Here is a 13,949-nt window from a genome sequence, read left to right on the forward strand (position 1 = left end):
CCTCTGTGGGGGCTTTGCTTACTAATTATGGAGTCCACCAACAGGAGGGGCAACAGTAATTATTTCCTTGATTGAGGTCAAAACCATTGCATTTAATCCTGAGGTCTATCCCGCACTCCCCACACAAAGAGAGTAAACATCTTCTCTGCATCCCGTACTCAATTTCACAGCAGTCACTCTTTTACAAATGATTATTTTCTTCCTCACTAAGCCAGCTTTTCAATGAAGAGACTGTCACATTGTCTGCCCGCATCCTCGTATCTTTGTTCTGTAAACCCCATGTCCTTATACGTTACATTATTTCTATGAGAAAGAAATATGCTTTTCTGCTTTCAGGTGCCCCTTTGTAACCGCAGCTGGCAATGAAAAGGAAATATCTGAAGGGAGTTGTGCAATGGCGTCGATTATATATAAACACATGAAATACTGCTGTATGTCTCACCGAATGCTTACGCTCTGAAATAAAACTTTTGTAAAGTTTTTTTTCAGTTTACACTGCAAATTTTCCGAGCAGAGGCGTAATTCTTTTCCGATGCAAAAAAAAATTGAAGCGGCTTTTTGGATGGAAATGCAATTCTTTTTTTCCTGAGGAAAATTCATTTTCGGCCCTGCTGTTAATAACAGTCACTTGTGCCTTGACAGGTGAAAAGCCCAGAGCTGCCATAAACCTCGGCAGATAACCCCCCCCCCACCACCACCACCACCCCTCTCTTCCGGTTTCACATCATTGGGTTTCATTGTGGAGGAGGACAGTAAAACACATCAGCTGCATGAGATGGAGAGGAGTCGAGGACTTCAACATGAACGGCGGATGTGATCCAAATAACGGTCAGTTTTGGCAGGGAGTCCACCAGCCAGATCACTTGGCGCTTTTTTTTTTTTCATCCTTGGAACCACTTTGGGCTCTAAAGATATCTCCTAAATTGTTGTTTGTGTAGGAAGTCAAAGTATAACTTGGTGTCGGAGCCATTAAACCCAAAAGAATATATATATATATAATGTATATATGTGCAACTTTAGGAAAATACTGCTAAGTGCTTATGTCTCTTTATTGGCAAATCGACTTCATTATAGGGAACTGTCTTGGGACAGATAATACATTTATACTGATTGCATAATAAGTTCTGCTTTTATGTCGGCTGTCATTCTTTCCGATATTAAAAAAAATAAATAAAATGGTGCATATAAAACACCTTTGCAATACCTAATAAGAGATGTTGTTTCTTTCTTATTAAAGGTCCAGTGTGTAACGCGTGTTTAGTTGTTCATTATCAGAATCCAAATTTCAGGAACAGGAGTCCTATGGAAGAGGATTAGGGCCACTGTTGAAAAATGTCTTTGAGTTCTGACTTGATTCTCTTTGTTCTCAGAATTCTGACTTTAAACTCAGAATTCTGACTTTAATCTCAGAATTCAGAAAGTCAGAATTCTCAGATTAAAGTCAGAATTCTGAGAATAAAGTCAGAATTCTGAACTCAAATCAATTTTTCACCAGTGGCCCTAATCCTCTTCCGTAGGAGTCTTCTTTTTCTTCGCCCAGAAAAAGAAAAACGATATTGAAAAGAGCAAGAGACCGGCTTTTTGAAGCGTGAAGGCTACCGTAGCTGTAATACGTACTTTGAACTGCGTGGCGCGAGAGAGTTGATTGCCATATATGATCTCAACGCTAGATGGGAGAAATTCCTACACAATGGACCTTTTCAAAGCATTTTATTCATCATTCTTTGATTCATGGTAAAGGGAGAATAGATTGAAGTGCTGATAAGAATAATTATTTATCATGTTTCCATTGATAAACAAATCCATAAATCTGTATTATGAACCCTCTACAGCTTTAATGCTGTTTGGAAACCAATTACACATTTCTATAGAAGGTTTATTTGCGTTTGTAATCCTCGTGGAGAATTAGTGAATAATGAAAGCTTTTTTTTTTTTTTTTTTTTTTTTTTTTTTTTTTTTTCAACTCTGAAATGGCTGGGGCTCTACTCCATGCCAGAATTAGGTTTAAGATTATCTGTGGAAATAATAATATTCTCCTTTCAAAAATTGATACTTGGGTTTATTTTACACATCATATAAATGACAAAAACGTCAACAACAGTTACAAAAGAGCAATCTGTGACAAAACCTAAAGGCCATACGTGAGAAAACAAACATACTTGCTAGTGTCTGATGTAACCTCATATACCTGGTTGTTTTCATAAATTGGAAAAAAAAAAATATTTTTAGATTGATTACCCCAAATTCTGAGACAATATAGGGTTTCACCGGCTTAATGCTCATGATATCTACAGCAAAATGGACATATTATCCATACCAAAACTGGATTCACAAGGTTTGAATGTGATGTTTTGACCTTTTCCATCATGGAGGTAATCACTGCCTCTTGGCCACCGGAGGAAGTGTTTATGTACACTGGACAGCCAGTGGATAACAGCGATATCAATGACAGACAGGCCTCGCAACCGCTGCTTGTTCTTCTGGGCTCCTTATCTCTGCCGTGCCGAGGGCTCTGTCTATGTACCCAATTCATCCATCACTATCAGACCTCACACACACACACAGGTTCAGGGCCAGCATTCAACACCTTTAGCTAAAGCTAATGGCAGCTCATGATGAGGAGGGAATTGAATTTGAAGTGTAACTTCAAGACCAAAAAAAAAGATAGATCCAGCATTTGGTCGGTGTTTGCGTGGTCTGGAGTCTGGACCCCCTTGGCGTCACTTTTTAACGCTCTGGAAGTTCCATTGTGAATTTAGACAAAATGAATGTTACTTGGTTAGGTTTAGGCAACAAAACTACTTAAGTAAAAAGTCGTGGTTTGGGTTCAAATACTAAAAGTTTTTGGTGTCAATCAAAGGCCCTGACCACCCACACAGGTGTTTTCATTTAAACTGGCTGATTAGACCTCTTCCCAGGACTGTGTGGGTGTGTAAAAAGACTGATTGATTGACATCTTCCTAAACCTCTTGTTAGCTTTGTTGCCCCTGTTAGGGCGGGACAAATGACACCTTTTATCATTGTTATTAGTAGAAAAGATTTGTGACGCACCTTCAACATGAGCAGAGCCTAATCAGTAACCACAATAACTAAAATGACCTGTTTGGGTGTTTAGAGGCGTTAAGAACGTTATGTAAAGAACGTTACGTAGGAAAGTTGACAAGTTGTAACTTTAAAAAAATAGCTCCATGTTGACATTAGTGTTAGTCTGGCTATCACCAGACCAAGCTCAATCTGTTAAAATTGAGCATCAGTCTGGGGAGTGTGCTCTGTATTTTCTACTGCACAAGAGGCGTGATCAACAGGCATAGTTCAAAGGACTCCGTACACAATTGGATAGCCCTTCAACCAATCAGCGCGACCAACAGTGACACGACATCGGGGTTTGAGCTAAGCTCCATTCTTTTGGCCACCAGCGGGGCTAGCTGGTTAATTAGGCTTTTACCAAAGCCGGTCAGTAGTAAGGCAAACACATCCTTCTTTTCTTTTTCTTTTCTAGGAATTGTTCCAGGGAAAGTTTCTGTTGCTTTTTTCAGAGAAAACTTGCCTTTAAGAAATCTTTTAAAACAGCAGCAATGGCGGCATCAACGGGTTGCTGCGCTTTGGTGGCCGCCATGTTGAATGTAAACAAGAAGCTGCTTTCCGTCGCTTCTCTATCGCCATCCTGTTCAACCCGCCAATAGCGCTCCAGGTGGATAAGCCAGTTTGTGATTGGTCCCCGCAGATTTGTAATGGAAGCAGGATAGAAAAATGTACAGCCTGAGCTGCAGGGCGAAATCAAATTGCCGGCAGATCGGGCTGGGTTTACCCAGTCTACATTGTTAGACTGTGTAATATAGAGAGACGTCTAGAATAGAGACGTCCTTCGCGCTGTCTGATCCCAGAGAAACATACGATGTAATCTTTCGTTCCTACCAAAACATTTCCGTTCCGGGAAAATGGAGGAAAAGCTCATAATCGCCGTTGCTGTGTTCCCTATCATTGATGATATGACGTTGTTTGCGTATAGGGACCAGTTAACGTTACCTGCCGTCACATGGTCTCTAAACAGTCCGCTCACGGTCAAAGTCCTGCACGGATCAACAGCTGCCGGCTGCTCGCTCAGCCTGCTTTCTGCTGCTGTTCAACGGCTAACGAGCGAGCTAACTGCTAACAGACACCGCTGCGACCAACACACAATACAAATTCTGTCGTTATATATGTAATTTATAAAAGGTTTCTAGTATCAGTGTATTGGCCGTGCAGTGGCTGCTTGTGCTTTGTCTTCAATCGTGTGTTGAACATGATCGCAGAATGCTGCCACATCAGAGCGGCCAAAGCGTCAAACTGTGTACGTACAGTAAGACTTTAAAACTACCTTTCTGTCATATTTGCTGAAACTGACCCTATAGTCAAGGAGAACTGCATGAAGCAGGTCATTTAAAAAAACAAAAATCCGGCTCCTCTGGCACCACCTACAGCCTGTAATGCGATTTGCAAAAAACCACAGCTCCCTGTTCAGATGCACCAATCAAGGCCAGGGGGGTCTAACTGCGTGTCAATCACTGCTCATGCACACGCATTCATTCTCCCTTGTGGGGGGGAGGGGCTTAGGAGACTGTTTTGGGCTTCAGCAGGGAAGGGGGGAGGGACTGAGAGGTTGCCAACGTTCAAATGTTTTGGCTAAGTCCTGGATCTTCGCAATCTAATATTATATTAATTATGTTGCTGTCTATTCTGTTTGTTTCATCATCATTGTTATTCTTCTGGTTGACATCATCACCTTAACCGAACACTCAACATGTGTTCTAGCTTACAGAGAAAAGCTCTCGGGACCTTGGGACAGGTCGTTTTTTTTTTTTTTTTTTTTTTTCCATCCCCAAATCTCCTGCATGACTCATTCTAACCTCCTGTCTGCAGACCCAGGCTGTCTGAATACTCAGCCACGCTCTCTACGTTGTTCATTCTTTCGTTCACAAAAGAAAGTACAAAGTCTCCTATTCAGGTGCGCCATTACCACCACCAAAAAAAAAAAAAAAAAAAAAAAGACTTGTTTTTTTTCCTCTGACAAAGCACAAACAACCCTATCGACCTGTGATCGTCTCCATGCCGCTGCTTTTTAAAAAAAACTTCACTTGAATTTTGAAAGGTAAAAACATCCGATTGGATGTGCTATTGTCTCCCTGACCTTGGCAGCAGGTTGGCGTCGAGGGTGGGGGGCTTTCATGGACACCTTTTAGACATAGGAATTCTGCATCAATCTCACGGTGGATGATGCGTATTTTTAGAGCCCCATTACTTGGCTCAATGAAGACGGGAACCGGTGGCGTAGGCGATGCCTCCTACGTCAGCGCGGGTCACAGGCTTGGGTGTCTGTCCGGGGGTTTGTGCGTAACAGAATAGGGGGAATCCACCCCTTCTTTCTAGCCCTCCCCTAGGATGATGTGAATGGTGATATGCAGGGGAAGGGAGGGAGAAGGTGGGGGGGACTGGAGGGTTGAGCCAGGAGGGAAGGGGTGTGCCATTATAAGAAGCCTCAGAGGAGGCATGCATTCAGTTGTTGAACACCCTTAGCCTAAGGATACGAGACGAGCCACCAAAAAAAACCAACCTCTCCTGTAGCCACGGAAAGGAGGACTCTGAGCAAATATCTTTACGTCACAGAAAACAGGTAAGGAAGTCCTCAAGCGTGACTTTGTTTTCAGTACGAGTGTGAACCTACCTGTGTGCAGAGATTGTGCAGTTAAGTGAATACTAAGAGCTGAGAAAAAAGCACTTGTTTCCAGATGAGAAAAGAGTTAATTAGAAAAAGGATTAGTTGTCTCCACCGGCTGACACGTCCCAAGGGGGGATTATTTGTTGTTTAAGGGCAACCACTATTAGGATTCTCCCTCTTTCGTTCCTTATTTTTTTATTTATTTTTATTTATTTTTTTATTGAGTCTGTCGTTTCTGCTTTTGTCTGTTTCTGGCTTTTTGTAATTTGGGTTTTGGACCTCCGAGGTGATCCTGTTAACAAGCCTCCTCACCTGCCGTAATCATGGTATTTTTTTCCATCACACTGATTGTCTCCCTGCGGCTCTAAAGGTAGCACAGTCAGCGTCAGTAGTACCCACATCGCACCTGCTTATTACTTCATTAACGAAAGAGAAAGTCCCAGATCGTGTTGAGAACGCAGTGAGTTACTCTGCTGCACTTTGTATTGGGCTAAGGGGTACCTGACTTTAAACAAAGGTAGAGTGTATACAAATATATCATATAATATGTGTGTATATATATAATATAAACTATAATACAAAAATAGTTCAAAATCATTATAAAATGTAGCTTATTCATACTAAAAAAGCTATTGTAAAAATGCATTTTTGAAAACATTCCTCTAGTTTTGACTAATATTCAAGACAAATTGACCAACACAGCACTGTTAGGTCAGTGAATGCCACTCCAAAAGCAGCTTATTTATGGTTTTGCTCTTGTGATTGATCACGGAGTACTATTTGTCAGATTAAATATACATCCCATGAAGCTTCAAAGAAACACTGACAAAAGCTATTTTATTTCTCCCTAAAAGCAGGTCCTGTGTTGACCCGCACAAGTATACGGGGGCGGGGGGGGGAATGGCTGGAGAAGTGAATCAGCTGAACGCTGTTATTATGCTAAAGTGCGTGATAATGATAATTTTAATGACAATGGTAATGAACGTGCGTAATCTTTTTCCATTATCAGCAGAGACGATCCTGGCGCAGACGGGTGGTTAATGTGCCGTTCACAGATAAATGACTTCACACAGGGGGAAATGTTTGATAAAGAATGGAGCGTGTTTACAGTCAGATACAGTATTTTACAGGTATATCGGACTCATCGGAATAACGTATTTAGGTCTGTTTTTTTTTTTTTTTTTTTGTATTCATTTTGTGTAAAAATGTGCTTTGGCTTTTAGGCATAACCCGACATTCATATACCTGAGAGTCCTCTCAATATTTGGTTGAAAATAATCATGGAGGATCCATAAAAACAAATTTTTTATTAATCCGTTTTCTATATTTCTTATGAATCTAAAATTGGTTTAATCTAATCGTACCTCACGTTGCTGGCAAGGAATGTCCTGATTTCATTTGCAGTTTATTTATTCTGTCTCGGTTGCTTGCGTCTGCCAGTACATCATGAGCGTTCTCCCTCTAATCAGCTAAAAAGAAAAAAGGCTTTTAGGATTTCAGCTGCCTGCTGCTAAGATTGAACTGATTACACTGTTGACAGGATTTTTGTGTCCTCTGTGTCAATATTCATTAAGAGTGCTTGTAGTATTTTACATCATACAAATCCACTTCGTGACAAGAGAATGCTCTATACAGGAGGACGAACGGCAAAGTTTCCACATATTCTCCCCCCTTACGTATCCGTTGCCCTCCTCCCATGCGCAAGTATTTTTGCAGTTCATCACTTTTTTTTTTTCCCAGCTTCGGTGTCGTCACCTTGATAAAAAAAAAAGTACAGGGAGCTTGTCTGGCCGTGCTTAGATTGCTTTCCCCTGGCTCCATGTCCAATGGATTAGTGCAGGTGTCAACGCAGCTTCACAGCAACCATATCAATGATGACACCATGTCAGCTGCCTAACACTCTGCAGAATTTCAGTTTTACAGTCTGAGGGCTGGTGGGAAGTAACACTGCAGGACTGAATGCATCATTAGGGGCGTAATGTCCCTGTTGTGTTAAAACCCTGCGTTTCCCTTGACAATTAAAGTTTTCAGACATTATTAATTCACTTTTTTTTTGTTTTCATGTCATGTTTATTTGATAGGGACAGATGCTACCACATAGATGTTTGAACGACAAATCTCAAATCTAACCTTCATCCTACGCTATACAGTATATCTGCCCATTGCACATACTACAGTATACATTGTTTTTTATTCTGCACTCAACCCATTCAGCCTGCTTTTTTTTTTGTGTATGTATGCGTTCATTCACCAAGGCAAACCTACTGTGGCAATAAACCCCGTTCTGATTCTGAGTAGAGATGGTCCCATACCATTTTTTTGCTTCCCGATACCAATTCCGATACCTGAACTTGATACCGAGTACTGATCCGATACCAGTGTGTCATATATTTTATTATGTTTTAGCAGCTGTATACTACTATCCCCGTATGGATATGATATGATTTCTATATTTGTTGTATGGCCGTGCTCAGGTTAAACTCTTTGTGAAACATGAACAAACACAAACAATGAACGCCGCAGAACTTTCCTTTATTATCCAGTTTGACAGTCAGTCGTAACGGAAAAAGAACACAACTAAACCACTTTAAAGTAGATTTTCTTCAGGGCTAAATTACGTGGTATCGGATCGGTGCATAAACTCCAGTACTTTCCGATTCTGATAGCGCCATTTGAGGCAGTATAGGAGGCTTTTCAGATGCTGGTATCGGTATCGGAACATCTCTAATTCCGATATACAACATCACAGCATTTAGAGCTATTGCTAATTTCCAATACCCATCCCTAGAAGCTTTTAAACAGTCATAAAATAACACATATGAAACATAGCCACATTACAAAAAAAAAAAAAGAAGATATATAAGCACATACTTATCCCCCAGCCCCCAACCCCACCCCATGTCACCCCACCCCTATAAGTCACTACAGGTCTGATTATCAATTGAAAACTTCAGCTTATGTTTTTGTATTGCTTTTAGCTCAATGGGCGGCTCATTCCATGCCTTGGCTCCCTTAACTGAGAAGGATGTCTGGCCAGTGCGTTCTAGATGGTTTAGTTTGATTCCAGCGTCCTGAAACATTTCCCCCTATATCAGTGCCTGTCACTTTCTTTTTCTGGTCTTATAGAAGTACGAAAGAAATAGCTAAATAAATCCTCTATAACTTGACATGGGGAACGAAGAAATCAAGATTCACGCAATAGCACTCCTCTGAAATCTCAAAAAGCGTCCGCCCCCTTTTTTTTTCTTCTATTTTTCTCCGACAGACTCTCACTCATCTAATACCGCATCGGCTTCAGCCTGTGTGACAGTTTATCAGCCAAATCCAAAGGCGATGTGCCTGTACTGCACTGTGCTCTCCCTGTCAGTGTGCTCTCATCCAAGTTGACGAGAAATATTACTTTTGGGGGGCTATTACGACAGCTTCATGGGGACTCGATGAAATGATTGTTGGGTCAAGTTCCCACTATGAAAGCCATATCTGGTGCAGGGAATGATCTACCCGTCAGATACAAGTATGTTCTCAATTAAAAGAAACCCTGCGAGTACAATTGATGGAAACAGTAGTGATGATATGCTCAATTTATCTGATGTGAGTAGAGTATCACGTCTCCACTTAATATTTGTACGAATGTGTATGTGTGAGTGTTATAGTCTACGCGGGATATGAGGAGAAAATAAGATGTGGTTTATCATATTTCCACTCAATTTTGTGTGCTCAACAGTCTACATAAGATAAGATTTCCTAAAACTAAAGTGATGCAAGATAAAGGCACATAGTTATCAAGGAAGCAGGAAGTGTGATTCTTCCAGTAGATATGATTACAGTAAGACAAAGAGAATTTGTGAGATAAAACGTGTCCCTATAGCATCTATCACAATCTCCTTTATGAGCTTGAATGTAGCTGCATATACTACTGCATCATCGTTTATGTTGCTCACAATATGTTAATCCTTCGTCAATGTGACAATAACTCGATGGGAATGCTACGGGGCAGGTAACCGGTACAATCGTGCAATCTGGTGCAGCTGCCGCAGACCCGTCTAAAATGGATTAAGCGCATTCTCTCAGATGAGTCATTTCAGGATCCGTCCTGAAATGGAAGGGCACAACTGCAAGCGCACCTTCTCCTGGTCCTCTAAACTGTCCACTGAGTCGCACAGCGTTTATCTGTGGCTGCGCAGGCCGGATTTATACTGCTGTGTGCACAGGTGATCCCGTGCACCGTGTGTGTATAAATCCTACTCAAATGGAAGGATTTTAGGAAAAGCGACTTGTTAATCTGTGTTTTGACGGGACAACAGTCGGTCATGTTTGGTGTTGATTCACGTGACTCTTGTGGTTTTCTTTGGGCTTCTGTGCAGGGGTGCTTCCAGGATCTTCTAAGTGGGGTGACACTGGGGGGACCAATTAGTAAGGAGAGGCCCCTTACTAATTACTAAATATAGGAAATATTGGATTGGATAGAACAACACAATGTAATTCTGCTAAATAAAACATCACATAAAATATCACATAAAATATTAATTGTATATCAGAATACAATACACATTTTCTATAAGCTCAGTCACTTTTAAAAAAATTAAAGAACGTGTCCCGCGTGTTGCGTTTCCTAAACCCAACTGTCGCTTTCTTCTTTTCCTAAACCCAACTGTCCCATTCTTCTTCTCTAGTTACATGTTGTGATTTGTATAGTCACAGCGTGTACAAGTAACAAGGTCACATGAGACACAGCCATCTTCTAACTGTATATAAACTGGGAACTATATTCTCAGAAAGGCAAAGCACTCTCAGGTGCTGCAAGCAAATCACTCCGCCCAAGTAGCAGAAGTAGCAGCGCTTTGCCTTTCTGAGAATATAGTTCCCAGTTTATATACAGTTAGAAGATGGCTGTGTCTCATGTGACCTTGTTATTAGTACACGCTGTGACTATACAAATCACAACATGTAAATAGGAACATGTTGGTGTTATTTTGTCACTTATTGGGAGCAGTAGGCTAGATGGAGCCGGTTACCTCCAGGATCTGTGCTAAGCTAGGCTAGCGGTGGGTGCGTCAGACAGAGTTACAACACACACGGAGATGAGAAGGGTATGTATGGACTTATCTAACTCTGGGGTATACGGTGAATAAGCTAAAGTCCCAATAAGTCTGTGTGTTCCTTTTTAATGGAAATTAATTTGTTGCACTCACAGCATTAAAAAATGACCAGAGAATGTTTTATTAGCAGCATCTTTTCCAAGTGACCCTGATTGATCTACAGACCTTGGTGTCAACAGTTTTCAGTGGCACTACTTTCTGCCAAAGAAACAGTCCTGAATGGGCGTGCACGGGCTGTGGATTATCCAGAGTAACTGGGACAGAGTCAATAAAATGTTTTAAGCTTCACTGACAAAATTCCATTTATCTCCATTGTATTCACACTCTCAGGCTTTCGTAGAAATGTATCAGAACTAACCTGGAGAACCTATGAATTCTGAATCCGTATTATGAGGCCTGTCTTTGTCTTTCTTCACTCTCCATTCACACACTCAACCGCACTTTATTAGCCCATTACTTCAGATCAAAGCATTTTCAACAGACGATTACAAGCGGATGTAAGGTGATAAAACCCTCATGAATTTCTTCAGGTTTTTCAGAATTAATCGTGTACCATTAATGGCCCGTGAGATGTAATAGGTGGACTGGGTGGAATTTTACTACTACGAAGTGACCACATCTTCATGCCATCCATCTTGGGTGGCTCCTGGCTCCAGCTAGGCCTTAATAAAGTGGAGTTAGGATCTACGCACCACTAGAGAGAGACTGGAAACCCGGTCTTCCCTTCGACCATGCACTTATGGTCTGCCTCTTTATAAAGCATCAAGTAGAAAAATGATCAATGCTGTATTACATCTTCCTAGCCAACCTTATATACAATTACAGTAACTAAATGTGACTGTAAAAGGAATATACGGTTAGGTACTGTAAATTTGTATAATAAAAAAAAAACCTTGGAAATGTCTAACAGTGTAACCTATTACCACTAGTTTTACACTTCTTTTTTGGAATTAATGGTCAATAAACCATTAATTAATAAAAATATAAATTATTTTGACTAATAATTAAGATCCGAGGAACGTACAGTATATGTTGATGGATAATCACATCCTATTTTGTGTATACGGAACCATCTGTGTTATTTTCAGGCAATTTGTTTGGAAGAAACCCAATATTTTCAATGTAGAAACTTTTGAAGACAGGTCAAAGTTGACCGGAAGACAACATGAGAGTTAAGATAAAAATATCTCAAGCTTTATCCACAGACGTGGAAATGGAGGAGAAACACCGGGAGATGAGTGGAGGAAGAAAGGGAGGGTTGAGACAAGAACAGAGCAACAAGAAGAGGAAAGTGGATGCAGAAGTGGGAGCAGGAAGGGAACAGAGAGAGAGAGAGACCCCTAGGTTATCTGTGCATTAGCAGACTGCTTTGTGCGTTTCAGCTTCATGCAAACGACTAATGGATGAGATAGAGTGAGTCAGAGCTTTATCAGAGACGAGCACAGAGCTTTTCTTCTCCCCCCACTCACATTCATGACACCTTGGCCCCCTCTCCACCCCTCATTAAAGCCGCTAATGCTAATTCATCCCGCCGTTAGCATTATTAATGCACTTCGCTTTGCAACTGTGTAAAGGGGCACATGCTGCTTAGATCCCGCTCTCATCCATTCACTTGTTGGCTTTCGCTAGAAACACAAAAGTACGTTGCGTTGGGAGGGGGGCTTGATCTAACATTTTATTAAAAAGACTGCATTTTTTTTGTAGTAACAACTTGCACATGCAACAATTCTTCTGTGCAGGTGCGTCAGAAAATATCATCAACTTGGAACAACTCTTGATGAAGGTCCAGAGGGACCGAAACGTTAGTTTTCTGTAAATAAACGGTGACGCTATAGCAAGATCAGAGTGCGGGATTTTTTTTTCCCTTTGTTCCAAATTAAAAAGACTGCAGAAACGGAAAGTAATGTGACAAAGTATTGGAGCTCCAAGTTGCTCATTGCTCATTGCTCAAGGAGGCAAGAACCGGACAATTACCCAGGCGAGCACGGTTCGAGTCCCATTTTAAAATGAAAGTAAACAGCGAGTTGTTTTTTTTAACTTTGCAAATGTGATGTTCAGCATCACATTAATAACCTGAAGTTAACCCTAACTATCTTTATCCTTAACCCTTTTGTGGTGTTCATATTTTTGTAACACAGCCAATGTTCCCGGGTCTGGTGGAGCCACCACATTATTAGGCTTTCTAAATCAATACATCCATAACAATTAATGTACAAACATTGAAAATGGGTCCCACAGACCCGAACACCACACAAGGGTTAAGCAGTTTCGGTGCCTAAACCTAACCAAACTGCAACCGTTACGTTCTCTGGTTTAGATAGGAGGACGAAAAATGCTCCTGTGGGTCTTATTAGAGGGTAGGAACAGACAACCCATGGACTTATTGTTTGTGTATCCTCTCCTTCATTTCGAAAAATAAATTCCCTCCCCCTTAAATCTCAAGACAATATATTTTTTTGGCAATTTCAAGAAAATTGTGGGGGAAAGAATCCAACAACTCAACATTACTCCAGGTTTTCTTATGTATTTCAGGCACGGCCAAAAAAAACTGTTTTACTCAGAAAACAAAACCAAATGCATGACACGTGGGCCTTTTGTCAACGCTCTGATTGCTTCCTGTGTGAATGAAAGGGGAAAACATTTTGTCTTGAAAACACGTAACATTTTTAGGGTCTTAGTTAACCCTAATGGAAGCATAAAACAGAATATTTGTTTTGGAAAGGACCAGGTAAAAGCATTCATTTGTGCAAGATGAAAAGGCTCATCTAAGACTAGTCCTCTTGTTACAGTCAATTTTCTTTTTGCTTTCATGCCAGCGTTCATTTAGAAGGGCAAGGTTGTTTGTATTTGTGAATGATAAAGATCTTTTTTCTTCAGGAGTTCCCAGGCTCCTGGACGGATTATGCTGTCTTGTTTCCCTGGGTTAGAACCTGGTGTGTTGGGGCCTCGCTTTCCCAGCGAACACTTTATCTGTGTACAGTACAGTAGACCTACATCATGTATCTATGGAGTTAGTTTTGTGCCTTTTAAGTCCAAGCAAAACTTCTCAAGTATCAAACAAAAATCAATAACAGAAACAAAAAAAAATTATTCATCTCAAAGGTAAAATGAAAAATTGTGTAGTTGCTAATCTCGCTTTGCCAGACCTTCCTCCA

The 13,949-nt window shown here is 40.8% G+C and overlaps 1 protein-coding gene across 1 annotated transcript in view; it reads left to right on the forward strand.

The window, feature by feature from the left end:
• The window catches only part of pnocb (prepronociceptin b), a 33,249-nt gene that overhangs the window by 1,204 nt on the left and 18,096 nt on the right, over nt 1–13,949 (forward strand). The window contains exon 2 of the mRNA XM_028606061.1: nt 643–828. The gene's annotated coding sequence lies outside the window, so the exon portion shown is untranslated. The remainder of the gene's footprint in view (nt 1–642; nt 829–13,949) is intronic.

Source organism: Perca flavescens, chromosome 18, assembly GCF_004354835.1.
Source record: "Perca flavescens isolate YP-PL-M2 chromosome 18, PFLA_1.0, whole genome shotgun sequence".
Taxonomy (NCBI): Eukaryota; Metazoa; Chordata; class Actinopteri; order Perciformes; family Percidae; genus Perca; species Perca flavescens.